Source organism: Ovis aries, chromosome 8 (genome assembly GCF_016772045.2).
Source record: "Ovis aries strain OAR_USU_Benz2616 breed Rambouillet chromosome 8, ARS-UI_Ramb_v3.0, whole genome shotgun sequence".
NCBI classification, from domain to species: Eukaryota; Metazoa; Chordata; class Mammalia; order Artiodactyla; family Bovidae; genus Ovis; species Ovis aries.
This window is the reverse complement of record NC_056061.1, coordinates 70,181,204-70,204,823: the sequence shown is the minus strand read 5'-3', so window position 1 is coordinate 70,204,823 and position 23,620 is coordinate 70,181,204. Positions and strand designations below refer to the sequence as shown.

Sequence of the window (23,620 nt, the reverse complement as noted above, 5' to 3'; positions counted from 1 at the left end):
TGAAAAATTCACAGCCCTTGCATTTGAGAGACATATTCTAGCTGAGAGAAAAAGACTTTTAATCAAGTAAGGACTGTGACAGAAATCTAAGAATCTATTTACGGTGTTATGGAGGAAGTTCATTCAGGTGGGAATTCAAGAAAGAGTTGGGAAAGTCTTGGGGGTAGTATTTTGAACTTGGTATTTAAAGAATAATAAGTTCTTCCCTGCCCCCTTTTATCTGTAACTACGAAAATAAAAACTAGATTATTTTAAAAAAATCTGCCTGATGTGTATCCAACAGGAAATTGGTGTCCTGCCTTTATCCTCCTCAAGTGAGAGTCCTGGTTTTACTGAAGTGAGAAGGACAAAGCCCAAATCGGAGGGCTCAGAGGCATGTAAGCCATTCAGCCTTTTATGGAGGGGCTCCCTGCATGTCCTAGGGTCAGGTGGGGTGAGCTGTAGGAAAGTAGGGTTTTGGTAAAGGAGGTCTTGCTGTAGGGGCAGCTGGGGAGGAGGGTGGTAATGGTGTCTGCAGGGGACCTGGGGGCATCTGCTGGGCTGATGAGGAGGACCTTTCTTGGGACTTAGAGGACTTGGGCGGAAGCAGCCTTTCTTGCCACATTGTTCATTTTTAACCTTCTCTGTTGGCATCTTTTTTCTTCAAATATAACTCAAGTAACTCGCTGGTGAAGTTTCTAGGTGCATCAGTGACCCCCTCTGTCTCCCCACCCCAAACTTTTGGAGCATTGGAATCACCAGGGGAGCTGTTTAAAATACAGATTTGGGGTCAATCACAGACTTAACACAATCTCCAAAAATGATGCTTGGAAATCCATGTTTTTAACAGTTTTGTTAAGATATAATTCATGTATCATACAATTCACCCCTTCAAGTTATATAATTCAGGGGTTTTCAGCATATTCATAAAGTTGTATAACCACCAACACCCATTCTCAAATATTTCCACTACTCCAAAAAGAAACCTTGTGCTCATTATTGATCAGTTCCCATTCCTCCCCATACCCCTGTCCTCTGGCAAACACTATTGTACTCTCAGTCTCTATGGATTTGCCTGTTCTGGGTATTTCATGTACATGGGACCATACACTATGCAGCCCTGTGTAACCAACTTTCACTAAGCATGATGTTTTCAAATGTTCCTGAATCCTGTAGCATGTCTCAGCTCATCTTGCTTTTATGACTGAATCATATTCACTGTATGAATGTATGACATTTTGTTTATTCATTGCTCACCCCTTATGGACATATGGGTTATTCTAAGTTTTTGAATAAGGTAAGGTAAGTCACTTCAGTTGTATCTGACTCTGTGCAACCCCATAGACGGCAGCCCACCAGGGTCCCCCATCCCTGGGATTCTCCAGGCAAGAACACTGGAGTGTGTTGCCATTTTCTTCTCCAATGCATGAAAGTGAAAAGTGAAAGTGAAGTCGCTCAGTCGTATCTGATTCTTAGCGACCCTATGGACTGCAGCCTACCAGGCTCCTCTGTCCATAGGATTTTCCAGGCAAGAGTACTGGAGTGGGGTGCCATTGCCTTCTCCGAAGTTTTTGAATAATGCTGCTATAAACATTCATGTACAGTTTTGTGGGGACCGATGTTTTTACTTCTTTTGGGTATATACCCAGAAGTTTGCTGCTGAATCATATGGGAACTCCATTGTTTAACTTTTGAGGAACTGCCAAAATGTTTTCCAAAGTGACTGCAGCATTTTAAATTCCCACCAACAATGTTTCAGAGTTTCCGTTTCTCACTTGGTTGACAATGCTTGTTATTTTCTGTATTTTTTATTTTAGTCATTCTGGGGGTGTGAAGTGATGTTTCATTGTGGTTTTGATTTGCATTTCCCTAATGGCTGATGGAATGATGCTGAAGATGAAACTCCAGTACTTTGGCCACCTCATGCAAAGAGTTGACTCATTGGAAATGACTCTGATGCTGGGAGGGATTGGGGGCAGGAGGAGAAGGGGATGACAGAGGATGAGATGGCTGGATGGCATCACCGACTCGATGGATGTGAGTCTGAGTGAACTCCGGGAGTTGGTGATGGACAGGGAGGCCTGGTGTGCTGCAATTCATGGGGTCACAAAGAGTCGGACACGACTGAGCGATTGAACTGAACCGAACTGAATGGCTGATGATGTTGAGTATCTTTTCATATGCTTATTGGCCACGTGTCAATCAGAAGATACATGTGTGTTGTATATTCTTGGAGAAATGTCTATTCACATCTTTTCACTCAAATTTCATTGGGCTATTTGTCTTTCAGATGTTCAATCACTGAGAGGTGTTTTTTTTTTTTTTTAAACCATTTCGGGTGATATCGATGCAGATACTTGGATGGATAATAAAAACTATAGAATAGGCAGTGGGCATATAAAAGGATGAAATGCATGAATTGGTTTTGTATAGTGCTTCACTCTGTTGTAAACAAGTGGAGCAATTTGGTTTAATGCTGATTTATTGGCATTATCTGTTAAATACATTTGTCCTTTCTTGGCTAACCCTAACATTACCATGTTCATCTTTCTGTGCACTGCTGTTAGGTTTAAGTGCTCTTTGAGCTTCTTCCCTCAGATCACCTCTTATATTAAGTTACCTTCTTTCTTAGGAGGACCTCCTCCAATTCCATGATAATATATCTCTAGCTCTAATCCCTCTTCTGGGTGTCAGGCTTATCTACTCTATCGTCTATGAGACTTTTGCATCTGGATGTCCTGCAAGTACTTTAAACTCAGGCTATTCAAACCTCAAGTTATAATCAGCCTTTGCAAAGTTTCTTTTTCTGTCATCCTGGTTTGAAGACACTATAGCTTAGTCACTCAAGTGTATGGAATATTCGTACTTCTTAGACTGGAATGCCTGCATCATGAGTCCCTAGGGCATTTCCTAGGCCAAGATTTTGATTTAACAATTCTGAGATTGTCCAGAGAGTAAGAATTTTACAAGTGCTTTTGATAAGCAGCTGACTTGGAAGACCACTGTAAGAGATTATGCAGGTTAAATATTTCAAACTGCACCTGCATCCCATTTTATGTTCATCTTCCTGCCTCTGCAGTCAGTTTGGTTCCTTGGCATTTACAGGTCTAACTCCCCTGCTTCCCTTCTCTATTCATTCTTTCTTCCATGCTGCTGTCTTCCTAAAGCACAGATTCGATCATGTCCCATGTGTGATTGAATGTTCTTTGATGGTTTCTTATTTCCTATGAGTCTAAACTTCTAGTCTGACCTTTCAGTTTCCTCAAAATCTGGCAGTTATTTACTTTAAAAAATGTACTTTGCCTGTACTTTCCTGCCATTTCCTAAAAACAATCTAACTTTCAGTCTACCTAGAGGCTTATTTTCTCGCAATATTTGATGCACCTCTTTGTTAGTGCTGTATCCTTTTCTTGGATTTCTGTTAAAACCATAGCAGTCTCAGATCTGTAACAAACCATGCTGCATTATTCCATTGGCTTTGGGGAAATAATATGAAAACCTGCTCTAGCAGGAGAGATGGGTATGGTTCATTCCCTCTGCCTATGCTAATGTTAAGTCTCTGATCAGAAGCCCTAAAATGAAAACATTTCTACTGAATCTAATCAACACTTATGTCAATGGACATGAGTTTGAGCAAACTCCATGAGCTAGTAAAGGACAGGGAAGCCTGGCATGCTGCCGTCCATGTGGTTGCAAAGAGGTGGATGTGACTTAGCAGCTGAACAACAACATGTTCATCATATATGCAATTAGTGCATATGCTGGTTCTGTTACCCCCAATCAACTTGTTGTAGATTTAACTTATGTGTAAGTAAGGCAGCAATGATGATTGATAATAGATATAATTTGTGTTTATCTAGCTCTGGTATCCCCAGCCACATAACTATAGTTTTGTGTATATGTAGATTAAGTAACCCTGCCATGTGATGAGAGTAACCCTGCCATATCTGATGAGATATGGTATCCTTCCCTGAACACAGGCAACTTCTATGAGTTTCTATTGATAAAGTGCTGTATCCAGGACTAGGACTTAGAGTCATTACTTATACTTACAAACATTCTAAATATGTTTTCTTGGTCTACTTGTTTAATATATACTCATTTTTATTTCCCATTTATGAAACAAATATTTCAAGCCCTTGCCTTCTGTGATAGATTTTCCTTTTATTTATTTAGCTGTGCTGGGTCTTATTTGGGGCATGCAAACTCTTAGTTGTGGCATATTGGGATGTAGTTCTTTGACCAGTGATCAAACCCAGGTCCCCTGAATTGGTAGCTTCTTAGCTGTGGGACCACCTGGGAAGTTCCTAACCTTTCTTTTTGATATTTAAGTAAAGTTGCTTGAATCCCATGCCACATATTAAAGGATCTGACCTCTTTCCTCTGTGTAATTGAGAACCACTTTTTCCTTAGCATATTTTGAACAGATGGGGGTATGGTAGTTGATTATTGTTTACCAATATCTGCATCCTTTCCCTGTGGGAGATTGTTCTTTGCCCTATTGAAGATGTATACCTTTGTCATATGGATTGCTTTAGTCAATGAAGTGTAAGAAGAAATGATGTATGTCACTTCCTGTTGCTTTGCCTTACTTTTTTCTCTCTGAAAAGAGATTACTATTGATATTCCAAAAAATGGTTCCTCTTTCTGAAGGTCCCAGCACAGAGATGATGACCACATGAAGGAGAGTCCTTACTTCAGTTCAGTCACTCAGTCGTGTCTGACTCTTTGCGACCCCATGAATCGCGGCACACCAAGCCTCCCTGTCCATCACCAACTCCCGGAGTTGACTCAGACTCACGTCCATCGAGTCGGTGATGCCATCCAGCCATCTCATCCTCTGTTGTCCCCTTCTCCTCCTGCCCCCAATCCCTCCCAGCATCAGAGTCTTTCCAATGACTCAACTCTTCACACGAGGTGGCCGAAGTACTGGAGTTTCAGCTTTCCTTCCAAAGAAATCCCAGGGCTGATCTACTTCAGAATGGACTGGTTGGATCTCCTTGAGCCAATCTATAATGAGCTCTAGCACAGGAGAGAAGTAAACCTTTGCTCTTCTATGCCACTGAAAACTTGGAGTTGTCAGTTATCACAGTGGGTGTAAGTGTGTGTGTGTGTGCTGTCAGTTCAGTCTTGTGTGACTATTGCAACTGCGCTGTAGCCCACCAGGTTCCTCTGTCCATAGGGTTTTCCAGGCAAGAATACTGGAGTGTGTTGCCATGCCCTCCTCCTGGGGATCTTCTTTACCCAGGGATCGAACCTGCATCACCTGCGGCTCCTGCATTGCAGGCGGATTCTTTACCCCTGAGCCACCAGGGAAACCCCAGTAGGGTTCTACTTTAATCTATATTCCTGCAATCCCTTGGAAATGTTTGAGAAGACCAGATAATCTCTGAGTCTCACTTTTCTCCTCTATGATAGAGGCTCTTTTTAGAAGGAACTGCATGGTATCAGCAGCAGCGGACTGAGTGCCAGCATCCCTGAGCTCTGGGGTTTGCTTTGCTGCTGGATAAATATAGGACTCTGTCAAGTCATGTAATCTGCCAGAACCTCACACTCAGGAAAAGAGGTACTCACATGTTTGTTGTCGGTCCCACTGGGGTTTTTTTTTTTTTTTTTGAGAAATAATATATTTGAAAGTACTTTAAAAATTATTAAGCTCTATTGTTCTAGTTGAAAAGTGGTATGAAATTCTTGCATTCTTTTCAAATTCAAAGATTTTATTTCTATCTTAATTCCACTGGGTGGCAGTATTTCACTTGCACTCTACTATAATTTTATAGTTTGTATATAATGTCATAGAAAAGAATTTAATCACCATCTCATTTTCTCCCAATCTTATTTCCACCCTTTCCCATCCCATGCACTCCCTCCCAAAATAATTCTGAGAATCTGTTACCATTTGTTTAAAAGTGATTGACATAAATATGAGGACAATCACTAAAACTTAGCAATTTATCCAGAACTTTTGGAACCCTGGTTTAATCCCTGGGTTGAGAAGATCCCCTGGAGAAGGGAATGGCTACCCACTCCAGGATTCTCTTCTGGAGAATCTCATGGACAGAGGAGCCTGGAGAGCTATGGTCCATGGGGTTGAAAAGAGTTGGACACAACTGAGGGACAAACACTTTGCTTCTTTTGGGAAGAAGCCTTAGATAGCTTAACTTAGCTCAGATGTAGTTAAATTACTTTGATGTAGGTAATTAAAATCAGTTAAAATCACCTACAAATATCTTGCTGTTGGCTTTTGTGAGTGCTTTAACAATTTTATTTTTCAATAAACTCACATAGACATTTTTGACTGATAATACCACTGATGCTAGTTTTATCCTATGTACCCTAAGATAATAAAGTTGTTATGCTGAATCCTTTGATGTCTATGACATGTTTGTGAAACACAGTCAGGGTTGCAAATCAGTTTACCTTGTGTCAGAATTTCTTAGAAAATTAATTCTACAAGATCAGTTCAATAGGAAAAGTACACTTGTAAAGCTTGATGAGTTATTCCTTGCTGACTTCTTTTGATAGTAAGGCTTCCATATAAGGGATGGTTGGCTTCCCAGGTGGCTCAGTGATAAAGAATCTGCCTGCCAATGCAGGAGTCACAGGTTCCATCCCTGGGTCGGAAGATCCCCTGGAGAAGGGAATGGCTACCCACCTCAGTATTCTTACCTGGGAAATTCCATAGACAGAAGAGCCCTGCGGGTTACAGTCCATGGGGTCGCAAAGGAGTCGGATACGACTTAGCAACTAAACAACAACAACAGAGTGATGGTCTGGGTCTACTTGAGTTGTCTTTCCATGTAGCATGAAAAAAAAAAAAAAACAACCAAGATTCTTTAGCAACATAGTGGGTTGCTAGTTTCCCCTTGGAAGGAGCCATCAGTGCAATTTCTAAACTGCCATAATCACTGCATTATATATAAGAGAAAGTAACTCCTTTGAAAAGCTGTTTAAAAGTTGTTTGTAAAATGGTGTAAATAGAGAAATCTTTATTTTTAAATGGCTGACATTTGATAAGAAATTTAAATTTTAATTGTTTTATGTCAAGTAAATTTTTCCTCTTTTCAAGGAGGAAAAAAGTAATGATAGAAAGATAGATGTTTAAACACAAATTGATTTGTTAAAATGAATTTCATTTATTTCTCTTAAGGTCATAATTATGAATCATATATCCTCTCTTCTTATGTACAGAATAGTGATAAGCTATTTGCATGAACACACAAACATTTTTTTTTTTTTTTTTGTGGAAGATGATCCATAGAGTTTTATTGATTCTTGAAAGAATTTATGACTCCAAAAAGTTAAAAAAAAATCTGGCATTTCATCATCATTACATATTTTAAAGTAGGTTTAAAATCTTTTTTAGAATTTTTACTTCATAAAATATCAATTCTCATTTGTACAAATGGAAAAAATGTAGGAACAGTGTATCTTATTTAAGGATTTTTTAGCTTAGATGGTAAAGAATCTGCCTGAAATGTACGAGACCTGGGTTCGATTCCTGGGTCAGGAAAATCCCCTAGAGAAGGAAATGGCAACCCACTCTGGTATTCTTGCCAGGAGATTTGCATTGTCAGAGGAACCTGGTGTGCTACAGTCCATGGAGCCACAAAGAGTCAGACATGACTGAGAGACCAACACTTTTACAGATTAGAAAGTGACTGAATGGCTAATTAGTTTAGTTAGGTGGGTTCACTGAAGTTGTACGACTGACCTAAAGTACTCTGATTGATAAACTCGTAGGAACATGAGGATAAGTGCAACTGGCATTTCACAAGTCACTTTATTCTAGGTCCTTTCCTGCTAAATCTCTTTATCAGTAATTTAGGAAGCATGCTTTGTCACACTTGCTGATGAGAGAAAACCGGGAAAGAGTTGCTATTTCGTTTGAGAGAAGCATTATTCAAAATTTTAAGTCCCCCAAATAGGAATAAACCAACAAGAAATTAATAAAAGTCAAGCCTTATATGTGCATTAATAAATTATTTTGTAAAAATAGAGACCTAGAGAATTTATCTAGAGAGCAATTCAAAGTGAAAAGATCTGGGAGTTTCAATTAGTTCTGATTTTAGGAAGAAGTTAGTATGGTTTGATAAGAGATTGGTCAGAATTTGTAAACCAGCTGAGGTGCTGGAAAGAAATCATTGGTCTTATCTTTGGAACATGTAGATATGAACAAAGCTGTTAAAAAATTTTGAGCTTATTTTTGAGGTATACCTGTTTTGCATATCAGTGACCAGTTTTGCAAACAGACCAGGAGTGGAAGAGATAGAAAGAAGAGTAATAGTTAAGTGTTCCTACTGAGCTGTTATTGAACAGCACCTGTGGTAGGTACTGTGCTAAATTCTTTAAATGGATCACTTAATTGAATTCTCTCAGAACACACGTATGAAGTAGATAGTACTACTCTCCCTTTTTCACAAATGAGAAAACAGAGGCATAGATTGCTTAAATGACTTATTACTGTTTACAAGTAGTGAATAGTATAACTTGGAATGCAGTCTGAGTTTGAATGTAGAGTCCATACACTATTATACTGCTATGATATCCTCCCAGGGGAATAGTAATATGGAGCTGAGAGAGGAGAGTTTCAACAGAGTACACACTATCATTACAAGCTGGAGGCTGGTAAAGAAAAGCGAAAAATCAATCTGATACGATGACTTCATTTGAAGTTGTTTTTTTCCCCCCCCTCAGTAAGCCGATGAGGGCAGATGTCAAACTGTAGCCCCTGAAGAATGAATAGGGAAATGAGGATATTTATTGAGAACTGGGGCCGTTAGAAGGAAAATGAGGCTGTCAGAGATGATGGTGGGGCAGAGACTAAAGGAAAACTGGAAGAGGAGGGATTGGGGGCGATTTAAGAGTAGGAGATTCCCTGGTAGCTCAGGGGTAAAGAACCCGCCTGCCAATCCAGGAGATGCAAGAGATGCGGGTTAGAACCCTGGGTTGGGAAGATAACCTGGAGAAGGAAATGGCAACCTGCTCCATTATTCTTGCCTGGAAAATTCCATGGATAGAGGAGTCTGGTGGGTCACAGTCCATGGGGTCATGAGGAGTTGGACATGGCTGAAAGCACATACTTATAAGGCCACTCATAGAAGAAGAGTCTGTTAGAGTGAAGAGGTTATATTAGCACAAGACAAACACAGTCAAGAACCAGACAGCCTATATTCTCTATTTTTTTAAGGGTGGGTTGTGGGCAATTTTAAAGTTTTAAAAATATATTAAAATGCTTTTAGTTTTATCATCAACTTATTTTAAAATATTTCACAAATAAAAATTTAATGCATTAGGTACTTTTGAATTAAATCAAGGAGAAACGTGAGATACCAAAAGAAATTTGGTCTATCTTCTGAGATTATTTGCTGGAGAAAGATGATGTGTTCCAACCCATTATCATCACCCTCAGTGGCCTAATTAGCATTTGTTTTTCCCCATTTTCTCAGGATACCAGAAATCCTTATTTGTTTGGGTAGCAATGGGATCAGTCATTATTGCTCTAATGAGTGTGGTACTCTTATTCATCTTGGTTAATAATCGGTCTAAGGATGTCCATGTTGCCTAGCTCTAGCTAATGAGATGTAAGAGGTCTTTTGGGTGAGGCTCCCAGGAAAGCTTTCAATTTCCTCATGAAAAGGAACAGGGGCTCCTCACTCTTTTTCATGACTAGTAGAGTGTCACCCTTTGAACATGAGTTGACAGGCATGACAGCAAAGTCAATGTGTGAAGGATGGCAAAGCAGACATTTAGAAGGTACTTGGTATTTCACCAGTTCTGGACTGCCTGGCTTTGCATCTTTTGTTGCATGAAAGATCTATGTGTATTTATTGAAGTCACTGTTAGTTTTTCTGTTGCTTGCAGTCAGACATAAGATTCAGAGAAGCAAAAATCTCCATCAACTATTTTTCATACATGTGTAGTTTATGGCTTTGGTAAATTTTAAGAAAATCTCTCTAATTTATTTTTACAGCTTATCAGTTCAGTTCAGTCACTCAGTCGTGTCCAACTCTTTGAGACCCCATGAATCGCAGCATGCCAGGCCTCCCTGTCCATTACCAACTCCTGGAGTTCACTCAGACTCACATCCATTGAGTCAGTGATGCCATCCAGCCATCTCATCCTCTGTCGTCCCCTTCTCCTCCTGCCCACAATCCCTCCCAGCATCAGAGTCTTTTCCAATGAGTCAACTCTTCGTGTGAGGTGGCCAAAGTACTGGAGTTTCAGCTTTAGCATCATTCCTTCCAAAGAAACCCCAGGGCTGATCTCCTTCAGAATGGACTGGTTGGATCTCCTTGCAGTCCAAGGGACCCTCAAGAGTCTTCTCCAACACCACAGTTCAGAAGCATCAATTCTTCGGTTCTCAGCTTTCTTCACAGTATAATGTCTCATTAAAAAGGTTTTAAGCTGGCTTATCAATTTCAGAAACAATTTAGTGTTTAAAAACATTGGGCCACTCTATCCTTTATTTCAACTAGTTGTTTAGTTCTAATTTCTTTTCAGTAACTAGAGCAGTGCTTATGTGATGTTTACATTAGCTGTATCTCCATCATATAAAAAAATATTTTTGTCATGGAAGAAACTAAAGCATGAAGCCACAGAGATGGTTTTCACATTGGACCTAGATCAGATCAAGGGAATGTCTCATTAAACCATTTAGTCCACTTTCTAGAAAGCGTTGACTTACTTTGAAACTATTGCAATGCTTGTGCACTTGTGAACTGGGTCAGAACGAAGTTAAATGTAAAATAATCCTCACTGTTTTTCAGAGTTCCTGGGATGAAGATGATTATCTCGAGTTCTTTGCATCTAAACGTGGGACATTTGAGATATGGTTACTAGGGAAGGTATTGCCTTCTGCCTCAGCATTGTTTGACTTAAAGTACACAAAGATAAGGGCTTCCCAGGTGGTGCCAGTGGTAAAGAACCCACCTGCCAATGCAGGAGACATAAGAGATGCAGGTCCCTTCCCTTGGTTGGGAAGATCCCCTGGAGGAGGGCATACCAACCCACTCCAGTATTCTTGCCTGGAGAATCCTACGGACAGAGGAGCCTGGCGGGCTACAGTCCACAGGGTCTCAAAGAGTCGGACATGCCTGAAGTGCCTTAGCATGCATGCACAAAAGATAGGTGACGTGAGAACTTTTGTCGTGGGCTTCAAGGTATGTCAAACAAAGTAGTGAAATTTGGTTGAAAGCATTTGCTTCATATAGTGAGTGTAATATTAATGTAAATGCTTTATTTTTATAGTGTAACTTGGATTTATGTTCAGACAATGAAATGTGATGAAATTTCTAGTCAAGTCTAAGAGTGCTATGGAGAGAAAAATTGACCTGACAATTAAACAACAACAAAAGTCTAGACACTACTATAAAAATTGTTTAAATGGCAGTAGGAAAATCAACATTAAACATTATTAGAGCAATCAAATAAAAATATATTAAATACGTGAATAAACATCACTGCGTGTAACTTAGAAAGTAACTGCAGTATGTAGAAGTATGTCCAATTATGCAGAGATGGAGCATTTTAATATCTGGATCTTCTTGTTTAATCCCTTGAGTCATGGCATAATTAGCTACCACAAGATCTGATCGCTTCAAATCAGGTGGTCAAATCTTTTGGCTTCTCTCTAGATTACCATCACATTGAATGAATTATTAATATTCAGTCTTGGTGCTTTGAGTCAAGCCTATTAAGAACAATCTAAGTTTCAGATCTTTTCTAAAAATTATATAAAACGGAGAGCTTTGTTGTTGTAGTTAATTTTAAATGGAAGCATAATTGCCTAGTAATGCCATTTGGGGGATGTTTTTTAAGAGAATCTTCAATCTTTGTGATGCTTTCCGTTTTAAGACGTGTGCATCCTTATGAATCATTAATTCATAGAAATCATCTGTAATAAAAAAGGAAGTCTAGTTGCCTAAATAATGGTTAGAAAACTGGTAATTCTCTTTTCTGCTTTTCCAAGTCATGAAATCCGGTTGTTTTACACAGCTTGCTTTAGAATTTGGAAAGTATTATAGCCTGGAGAATTCCAGGGATGGGGGAGCCTGGCGGGCTGCCATCTATGGGGTCGCACAGAGTCGGACACGACTGAAGCAACTTAGCAGCAGCATGGACCCCCTACAAGTCCATATTTTGTTTTCACTCTACTCACTAAAATAGACATTTGTTCTTGTTATCTATTTCCTGCTTTAAATCATACTCATTGATACATTGTTGTGGCTAGTTAAGTATCTAAAGCATCCAGTATTGTCATCTTTGTTATGTATCTAAAGCATCTGATATTGTCATCCCAGTTTGTGATCCATCCTCTTTATCACAAAACCTTTCTCACTAGATGTAGCTCACACTGATACTCCGAAATTCAGTCTTCCATATCCATGTGAAAAATGAAAGTGAAAGTCTCTCAGTCATGTCTAACTCTTTGTGACCCCATGGACTATAGAGTCCTTGGAATTCTCCAGGCCAGAATACTGAGTGGGTAGCCTTTCCCTTCCTAACCCAGAGACTGAACCCAGGTCTCCCGTATTGCAGATGGATTCTTTACCAACTGAGCCACCAGGGAAACCCATGTACACACCACAAATCTATCATAGTTCCTTTCCTAGTGGGCCAATTGCTCTTTAGAATTCATCCCAACATTGCATTCCAGTCATAATGAATGGAAAGTGTCCCTGGAGATTAAGCTTATTTGCAGTCCTTGAATAGTCTGCTTATGTATCAGTGTCTTAGGTAGTTTTAAAATTATTTTCATCATTTAGTTTAGTTTTGTTTCATTCACAAATTGCTTTGTGTAATGGTTGTCTAATCAACAATAATCTATTCATTGTGAGAATCATGTGGTAAATTTCATTTGTCTACTTCAGTTTACCCCAGGACTGGATATACAACAATCTCTCAATAATCCTTGGATAGTCTATTAACCGAATTAAATTCTAGAATATTTCATATATGTGAGTGCATTCATCTGCTTGAGCTGCTATAATATACCATTGACTGGGTAGATTAAATGACAGAAATTTATTTTCTCACAGTTCTGAAAATTAGAAGTCCCAAATCAGAGGGCCAGCAGATTTGGTTTCTGGAGAGGACTCTTCTCCTGTATCGCACATGGCTGCCTTCTTGGTGTGTCCTCACATAGCCTGTCTTCAATGCCTGCATGGAGAGAGAGATTCCTGTTTCTCTTTCCCTTCTTAGAAGGGCACCAGTCCTGTTGGTTTAGGACTCCACCCTTATGTTCTCATTCAACCTGAATTCCCTAACAGCCCTATATCCAGAGAAAGTAATTTTGGGGGTTAGAGTTTCAACATATAAATTTCAGGGGTACCTAATTTTGTTTGCAATGAAGAGATATTAAATTATTAGCAAATCTTTTAGGAAAAGAACTATTGAATTTTGCTTTGCGCATAACCATTTTTTAATTATATTTCTTCAACCTAGCTTGATCTAAACCTTGATTTAATCATGGAAAATTCCCTCCTAATATTCTGCTCTGCATGGTTTGGCAGGTGTTAATTAAGTTTTTCTTTAAATTCTTAGCTGGAACTGATCAAGGCTCTTTGGGGAGTTTTACCTAAAAGATCCCCTCTGGAGGCCTGGCAGAGAGTGAATCCAAGGCTAAGCTTTATTAATCACTCCTGCTGTTCCCGTTTTCTGCACACCTTAAGCTCAGCTTTGAGAGGACCAAAACATTACACCTGCCTAATAAACAACTGTCTAAGGATTTTTGTTGATTGTTTCATAGAATTTGAAGCATAAGTGAATGGTCTTAAGTCTGATTATTAACAAGAACAAGTGAAGCCAGACCTATTACATACAAAGGTAGGAGCCCCCTGACTTGTGGTTCTGTCAAGTAACCATCTTAAGCTGAGTAGCTTATTTTGAAGGCTTAGACAAATTTACCTGTACAGATTTACCGAAAGGATGATGCTTAGATATCGCATTTCAACTTACCATTTGCCATAAAAATATCAATCACCAATAATAATCAGTTGTTTTTAAACTTGAAAGATAGTCACACACACATATACACATTTGCATGCATGTGGGTGCACACACACACACACACACACACACACATACACACATACAGAGGAGTCTGATGTTTGATTCATTATCATAATCATCCTGTCACATTTAGTGTTTTCCTTTCTGGTCCTCCAAATTCTAGCCTCCTTAACAATAATATTCTCATGTCTATTGTAGAAAAGCCTTATTATTTCTAAATCTAGTTCCTATTTTCATCATTGTGAAGTGTCTTTGTAGTCATTACTATAATTTTAAATCAAAACTCTTGGAGCTCTTTCCTGAATTTGTGGAATTGTTTTGTATTGGATTTTTCCTTGGAGTTACTTTAACTTTAACTCATGGCATAGGACTCTTGCGTATATAAACCTCCTATTATTTTAATGCAATATTGTTATACAGAAAGTGAACTTTCATCTACATACCTACCTGAATTGGTATAGCACTTTCTTCCTGCCCATAGATAGTCTTTGATTTCCTAATTTTCATTAGCCAGATTTCATTTTTTTTTTTTGCCATTAGCATGAAGTGTTGTCTACTTAACACTTTGCAGTTTAGATTTTTGCATTCTATAACCAAATGAGATAAAAATCCTGTAAATAATAATATTCTTTCATAATTTTATGTTACTTATTATTTTCCTATTAACTTTTCTTGTTTTTGCTCTTAAAGTTTTATTTTGTGGTGTGTATGCAGATTCTGAAAGTGACTGTATAATTGCATAGGTTAGATATAAACTGTGGTCTTCCTCCTTATGATACATGTATGTATCCCTGTTCCTATAGATTGGGGAGGATGGAACACTCTCTAAGATAACTGTGGAGAAGGGAAGATTTAAATCCTCTGGGTCTTCCTTACATCTGCTTCCCTGCTTCTGCTCTGCTTAGCAGATATAGCTTCTTGTTGCTTTGCTTATATTGCCCTGTTATACATCAAGTCAACACTGGCAAGGAATTAAGTTTTAAAATGAATTTTCATTAATGAACTATCCTCTCTCTCTCTCCATGCAAGAAATTTGTGTGTGAATGTAGTAGGTTATATTGAAGGTTGGGGTGGGGGGCTTGGTGAGTAGAGAGGAATATTATAGAAGGACAAACAACTTCAAATTAGGTATTAAAACACTTGCCTTTACCTGCTCTCTGGTGGTCTCATGACCAATGTGCACTGATTATCAACTTTGCTTTACGTAGTCTGCGAGCTGTATCTTCCCATCTCTCTCCTCTTTCTCCATCTCACCTTTCCTTCTCTTTCTCAATCTTCACATTTCTTTTCCTATCCTTTCCTTCTTTGGTTGCCCCCATGTCCTCTCTTCTGTGATGCAGTTTAGCTGTTTCCCACCACTACTCCCAGTTCAGTTCAGTTCAGTCACTCAGTCGTGTCCAACTCTTTGAGACCCCATGAACCGCAGCACGCCAGGCCTCCCGGTCCATCACCATCTCCCGGAGCTCACCCAGACTCACGTCCATTGAGTCCGTGATGCCATCCAGCCATCTCATCCTGGGTCGTCCCCTTCTCCTCCTGCCCTCAATCCCTCCCAGCATCAGTCTTTTCCAATGAGTCAACTCTTCGCATGAGGTGTCCTAAGTACTGGAGCTTCAGCTTTAGCATCATTCCTTCCAAAGAAATCCCAGGGTTGATCTCCTTCAGAATGGACTGGTTGGATCTCCTTGTAGCCCAAGGGACTCTCAAGAGTCTTCTCCAACACCACAGTTCAAAAGCATCAATTCTTCGGCGCTCAGCCTTCTTCACAGTCCAACTCTCACATCCATACATGACCACAGGAAAAACCGTAGCCTTGACTAGGCGGACCTTAGTCAGCAAAGTAATGTCTCTGCTTTTGAATATACTATCTAGGTTGGTCATAACTTTTCTTCCAAGGAGTAAGCATCTTTAAATTTCATGGCTGCAGTCACCATCTGCAGTGATTTTGGAGCCCCCCAAAATAAAGTCTGACCCTGTTTCTACTGTTTCCCCATCTATTTCCCATGAAGTGATGAGACCAGATGCCATGATCTTCATTTTCTTAATGTTGAGTTTTAAGCCAACTTTTCCACTCTCCTCTTTCACTTTCATCAAGAGGCTTTTAGGTCCTCTTCACTTTCTGCCATAAGGGTGGTGTCATCTGCATATCTGAGGTGATTGATATTTCTCCCGGCAATCTTGATTCCAGCTTGTGTTTCTTCCAGTCCAGTGTTTCTCATGATGTACTCTGCATATAAGTTAAATAAGCAGGGTGACAATATACAGCCTTGACGTACTCCTTTTCTTATTTGGAACCAGTCTGTTGTTCCATGGCCAGTTCTAACTGTTGCTTCCTGACCTGCATACAGATTTCTCAAGAGACAGGTCAGGTGGTCTGGTATTCCCATCTCTTTCAAAATTTTCCACAGTTTATTGTGATCCACACAGTCAAAGTCTTTGGCATAGTCAATAAAGCAGAAATAGATGTTTTTCTGGAACTCTCTTGCTTTTTCCATGATCCAGCAGATGTTGGCAATCTGATCTCTGGAATGAGGTTCGTGACATTGTACAGGAGACAGGGATCAAGACCATCCCCATGGAAAAGAAATGCAAAAAAGCAAAATGGCTGTCTGGGGAGGCTTACAAATAGCTGTGAAAAGAAGAGAGGCAAAAAGCAAAGGAGAAAGGAAAGATATAAGCATCTGAATGCAGAGTTCCAAAGAATAGCAAGAAGAGATAAGAAAGCCTTCCTCAGCGATCAATGCAAAGAAATAGAGGAAAAGAACAGAATGGGAAAGACTAGAGATCTCTTCAAGAAAATTACAGATACCACTACTCCCAAACTCAACTATTTTCAACCATTGCCTGCTGCAATTTATCAAAGTGCTCAACTGGAACAAGAGCCACTCTCTCAAAGAGGCAGTTGGTTGAACAAAAATATTTTTTTGCATTTTATTTTGTTTTGCTTTTGCCACTGGAACAGAATATCAAAATGCCAGCGCTGGTAATGATTATACCATGTTTGTACAACTTTATGCACCAATAACTTCTGGAGTAGTAAGTAACAGATGGGCATGAGAGCGATCTGATTTGGGTGAATTACTAGCTAAAATTAGAGATTAATGTGTTAGGTTCAAATTGATGTTCACGTGCTAGAAATAAAAACTGCAAGGTAATTAAACTCTGAAGAGGATAGATTCAAATAAAACAACATATGCAAAATAATTAGAATTTTAAGTAGACTGCTATCCAATGAATTTTGCTTGTCCCATATTTCAAACGTTCTGACTAAAAAATAAAGTCATTTTAACTTGAACTTTCAAACTTACAGAACTATTTAAAATAACGTGTTAGTCCAGAGTTTTAGATTTTTTTGAGGTTTCTTATTTCCCTGGCTTTAATTGGAATGCCAGAAAGCTGTCTTCTTACTCCTTCACATTCGTCACTTTATTTTAATTCACGTGATTTGCCTCAATGAACTAATAACATTATGGCCAAGTCCGCTCTAAGGAAATAGGCATTTATTGTTAATTAAATGAATCCTTTTCTACTTTTCTGCCAATAACACAGGTTAGTTTATCTTGCCTTAGTGAGTTGTTTGTATGTTTATTTATTTAAAATTAATGCTAATAAGTGACTGACAGTGGGCGGCTCCAATGGAACAGAGAATTCACTCCTGCAGGTTCCCTCCTCATCCTACCCCAAACTTCAAAGAAGCCACAAAGTTACCTTTTAACCTGATACAGCGTAGTAGCCAACTGACACCTTCATGAGGTAGAAGAGACCTGGAAAATTTAACTAAACCTCTAGGCATAAATGATCACAGTGCTAGTGAACAATGTGTTTACTAGGATGAGATGATTGGATGCCATTACCAGTGCAATGGACATGAACTTGGGCCACCTCCAGGTGTTGAAAGACAGGGAGGCCTGGTGTGCTGCAATACATGGGTTCTCAAAGAGTCTGACACAACTGGGTGACTGAACAACTACACATTGTACTCTTAGGCCAGTCCTATGGAACAACAAGTGGATTGGATACCTAAAAATTCTCTCGTCTATTTGGAAAACACAGGCAAACCAAGATTTATTTATTTTTGAATGAAACTTTTTATTTTGAAGTAATTTTGTTTTATTCACATGAAGTTGTAAGAAACAATACAGAAAGATTTTGAGTAACTTTTGTCATTTCTCTCATTAGTAACGTATTCACCACCAGGATCTTCCATGTCCTCTTTACAGCCTCACCTGATTACCACCTCCTCTACCCTCCAAACCCTGGCAACCACTAAACTGTTCTCCATTTCTATACATTTTTTCGAGAATGTTATAAAAATGGTATTATATAATATGTGGGATTGACTTTTTTTTCACTCAGCATAATTTTTTGAGATTTACCCAGGTTATTGCATTATCAACAGGTCATTCCTTTTTTTGTTTGTTTGTTTTGGCTGACTCATGGTATGGACATACCAGAATTTGTTATTCACTCATTGAAACACATTTTCATTGCTTTTTGTGTTTTGTTTTGTAGATTCCACATGTAAGTGAGATCACATAGTATTAGTCTTTCTCTGTCTTATTTCACTTTGCATAATCCTTCCATCAATCCAGGTTGAATTGATACTTTGACCACCATATAATTACCCTCATTATCTCTAGTGCTTTTCTTTGTTTTCAGGTTCTAGTTTATATGATAAGAATGTAACCACTTCTACTTTCTTTTAGTTAGTGCTTCCATGGTGTATCTTTTTCTATACTTTTACTTTTCACTTGCCTGTTTAATCTGAAGTGAGTTTTTCCCAGACAGCAGATAGCTGGTTCACTAAAAAAAAAAAAAAAAAAAAAAAATCTACTCTTAAAATTTCTGTATTTTAATGTGTATTTAGACAGTTTATGTTTAATGAGATTATTGGTATATTAGGACTTAAGTTTGCTATTTTTTTTTTCATTTGTTTATGGTCATTTTCTCTCTCTCTTTTTTTTTTTCTATTTCCTTTCTCTGCCTTCTTATGGAAATATGGTTCATACTTAAACAGTTTTTTGTTTTTGAATTCTATTTTGATTTACCTATATTATACAAACTTGTCATAGATGACTGGTTTCATCATTTTGCCATATTAAATGAATTGGAGGAATCTTATTTCTTTGCCCTTCTCCATATAACTGCCTTAAATATTTCCACTACATACATGTAGGACATCAGAGAGCACTGTAATATTTGTTAGAAACTCAAGAGAAGAAAGAAAACCTACTATATTTACCCATTTGCTTATCATGTTCTTCCTTTCTGATGTTAAACAACTTCCTTTCTATTTATAGAGATCTTCTGTTTAGGCTCCCCACCACCCCCCCCCCCCCCCCCCCCCCCCACTCCCCACCCCCCTCCCCACCTTGCCCTGGCTTTTATTTTTTTAGAAAACTACTGACATAAGAATGATTATTTCCCTAAATTGTTATTTTTCTCTGGCTACTTTCAAGACTTTTTCTTTGTGTTTTCCTAAATTGTTATCTTTCTCTGGCTATTTTCAAGATTTTTCTTTGTGTTTAGTTTCCAAAAATTTAATTATGATATGTTGTGGCATGGATTTCTTTTTGTTTATCCTCTTTGGAGTTTGTGCTAGTTCTCGAACCTGTATGTTTGTTGGCAAATTTAGAAAATATTTAGACATATTTAGATATCATTTTTCTCAAATATTTTTCTGCTACATCCCCTTTCTCATTTCTTCTTCAGATTCCATTTACAGGAATGTTACATCTTTTGTTACAGTCCTACAAGTCCCTAAGGCTCTATTTTTTTTTTTTTAATCTGTGTTCTCTCTGTTGAATAATTTATGTTCTATCTTATAGCTTGCTATTTCTTTTCTTTCTGACCTCCATTCTGCTCTTGAGCCCATCCTCTGAGGTTACTATTTCAACTGTTATATTTTTCAGTTCTAAAACTGCCATTTAGTTCCTATTTACATCTTCTATTTCCTTAATAAGACTGCAATTTTTCATTTCAAGTGTGTTCAATGGATTGTTGAAGCTTAAAGTCTTTGTCAGATAGTTCTAACATGTCTGTCATCTTGAATTTAACATCTTTCGAGCATTTTTTTCCCATTCAGCTTGAGGTTTTTGTGAGTCTTCATATAATGAGTGACTTTCTATTGAAGCTGGGGCATTTTGAGTATTTTATGAGACTCTGCATCTGATCCACCTTCTGGTTCTCTGACATTGCTCCAGCAGGAGGGTGGAGGTATTACCTCATCACCCAGGTTCCCAATCCAGTTTACATTGACAGCTGAAGGAATCAGACTCCTTGTTACTACTGAATGAGGTGGGAGCTCCCATTCTCTGCTACACCTTCACTGACATGATACCTCTCTGACTGAGAGAGATAGATGTGTCTTGTTACTTCTCCTAAAATATGTATTTGTAAAAATGAGTAATTAAAAACCCCAATTCTAGGAACGAAGCATTCTTAGGAAGTTCATGTTACATACATAATTTTTCTTGAACAGTGTAATTTATGTATATTTGAGTTCCTCAATAATTATATTTATTTAAGTTATAACATGTAAATTGTTGTAAGTCTCGTACTGATCAGCAAGAGCCATAGATATTATTCTTTCATAGCTAAAAAGTAATGCCTTCTTTTTATAGCAAATCCAATGGATTCAAAATAATTTAGAGTAAAATATTCCTTCCTTCCCAGTTACATTCTCCAGATATAACTACTGTTGCGAGTTAGATAGGCATCCGTCCTGTTTTAGTCTATGGTTTCAGTTTTTAGTCTATGGTTTCCCACCTCACTTACTCACTCCTAGTTTTCCTCTACAGCTTCCCTTTCTATTCCTCCTTTCTAATCTTATTCTTCTCTATCCAGCTGTAAAATGTTGAGATGCTTTCAAAATTGGTTCCAGAAGTCTTATCTCCTCAATCAACATTGTTTTTCTTTGTAAGTCATCTATATCTTTGTCTCAGTTACCATTTATACTTAGATGACTTATGAATTTATTTTTCTACTTCAGATCTCTGGTCTGAGTGTCAAATCAATAACTCCAGCTCTCTACTTGACAACTCCTTTTGTATCTAAATAGCACTCCAAGTCCCAAATGCCAAAACCAGACTGACTGTCTTTTCTTCCAACTCTGCCAGTTTTCACATCTCAGTAAATGGTATCACTATATATTGAGTTGTATTCAGCAGAAGCCTAGGAATCATTTCTGATTCTCTTTTTATCTTCACCTCCCATATCCAATTAATCATTAAGTCCTGTGGCTTTCCCCTCCTGAATTGTCCCATTCCTTTCTATTTTCAGGCTTTTATCACTCTTACTGGGCTAACACAGAAATTTCCTAAGTGGACTTTCTGCTTCTAATCTCATTGTGTTTGAGTTAATTTTTTACTCTGTAACCAGAGAGATATTTTCACAATAAAAATTTGGTCATGTCACCCGCCTGATTAAAATAATTCATTTTTTAAAATTGCTTTTATGGGAAATACCTAAATCCTTAACAAGATTTAGTATAATGCCTGTCATATAGTCAACATTCAATAAGTATTTTTTAGGAGAATGAATAGTTGAACTGAGATAGTTTGTGGTATTTGCTATTAAAATAGTATTGTTACACACATGTATGTATCCAAGTATCTTTCTTTACTTTTGTTATATTTCTGTTGGATATGTTTCTAGAAGTAAGATTGCTAGTATAGTTTGGTTTTCTCTATTAAATATCAAGGTTGATAAGGCAATTGGTATAGTACCTTGTAGCCATCAAGAGAAAAAGAAGAACCTAAGCTAGGAAGATCAATGATGATTTATTTATTAAAGGGGCCATCCTGTACCCTCTGTCTGGTAAGGGGAATTATGTTCTAGAGAACTGCCCAATCACTTAAGCATTTTAAAAGATAGAACATGAATGTGAACGTGAACGTGGAGTCGCTTAGTCGTGTCCAACTCTTCGCGACCCCATGGACTGTAGCCTACCAGGCTCCTCTGTCCATGGGATTTTCCAGGCTAGAGTACTGGAGTGGATTGCCATTTCCTTCTCCAAGGGATCTTCCCAACCCAGGGATCGAACTCTGGTCTCCCACATCGTAGACAGACGCTTTACCGTCTGAGCCACTATATGCTAAATAACCTTAGATAAAATATTTTGGAAGACAGAGCAAGGAATGACTGAATCAAATTTTCATATTTATAATAATTGTGACTTATTCCTATTTTATTTTGATTATATGTTTTTCTTGGGCTTCTCTGGTGGCTCAGATGGTAAAGGATCCACCTGCAGTGCAGGAGACCTGGGATCAATCTGTGGGTCGGGTGATCCCCTGGAGAAGGGAATGGCAAACCACTTCAGTATTCTTGCCTGGAGAATTCCATGGACAGAGGAGGTTGGTGGGCTATAGTCCATGGGGTTACACAGAAGTGGAGATGAGTGAGTGACTAACATTTTATATGTTTTTCTTATTAATGACAATATATGAAAATTAGGTAGTTTAAGGAAAAGATTGACTTGAAATGTGGTAGTCACATAGAGATTATAAAAATAATGTAGAAATAATTGTCATAGAAATTGAGGGTCTGTTTACTAGTGAAGTGGATACCGGGCAGAACTGTGATGTAAGCAAATAATGTTATCAGAGGCATGCTGTCCTGTCTTGCCTCTTTTGCTGCACTCCCTGGAGGGCAGAGGGTCTGTCTTGGTGCTTTTATAAAGTAAGCAGTAGAAAACAGCATGAAGGTATCAAGTGCCTAAAAGGTGGGGGCTTAGGGGTCCCAGGTTACTGATCACTCTGTACTTTGTTCTATGATCCTGGGCAAGCTGGTTAATCTCTGTGATGCTTAGTTTTCTCATCTGAACATAATACTAACCACTGATTTACATGCAAACTGGATTGGATATGGTCCTTTATTTTATTATTTATAAATGTATTTATTAAAAAAATTAATCTGTTGTTTGAGCTGATACTGAAACATTTTATTACTGATTTTAGTCATAAATGTGGAGGGAGTCATAAATTCCAGGGAGATAAAAGTATGCAGCATAGGGACATAAATAGCCTTAAGAGCCCTTATCATCAGCTTGAAAAGTGAAAAGTAAAACTGTTAGTTGCTCAGTCATGTCCGACTCTTTGTGACTCTGTGGACTATAGCCCACCAGGCTCCTCTGCCCATGGAATTCTTCAAGCAAGAATAATGGGGTGGTTTTCCATTTCCTTCTCCAGGGGATTTTCATGGCCCAGGGATTGAACCCAGATCTCCTGCATTGCAGGGAGATTCTTTACCATCTGAGCCATCTGGGAAGCCCCTTTCAACAGCTTATCAGGCTGCAGAGTGACTCACAATGGGCTCTTAAGGCCCTGAGCAGTCCCATGAAATTCTGAGTTAATATGCTTTTGTAAATATCCATGTATTCATTGGGAGCATAGTACTCTGAAGTTAACAAGTAATTCTTTACATATTTTTACTGTGTTCCCTCTTCAGTTCAGTCGCTCAGTGGTGTCTGACTCTTTGCGACCCTATGGACTGCAGCACACCTAACTTCCCTGTCCATCACCAACTTAGTCTATTTTTGTTTATACTGAGATCTGAGATGTGTAGATTATGCAGCTTTGTATTTATTTTTGTCTTGCTATTAATTTTGTATCAGCAACTCTATGAC

General features: G+C 38.4%; 1 protein-coding gene across 1 annotated transcript in view; it reads left to right on the top strand.

The window, feature by feature from the left end:
- The window catches only part of EPM2A (EPM2A glucan phosphatase, laforin), a 114,052-nt gene that overhangs the window by 32,096 nt on the left and 58,336 nt on the right, over positions 1-23,620 (top strand). The window lies entirely within an intron of this gene.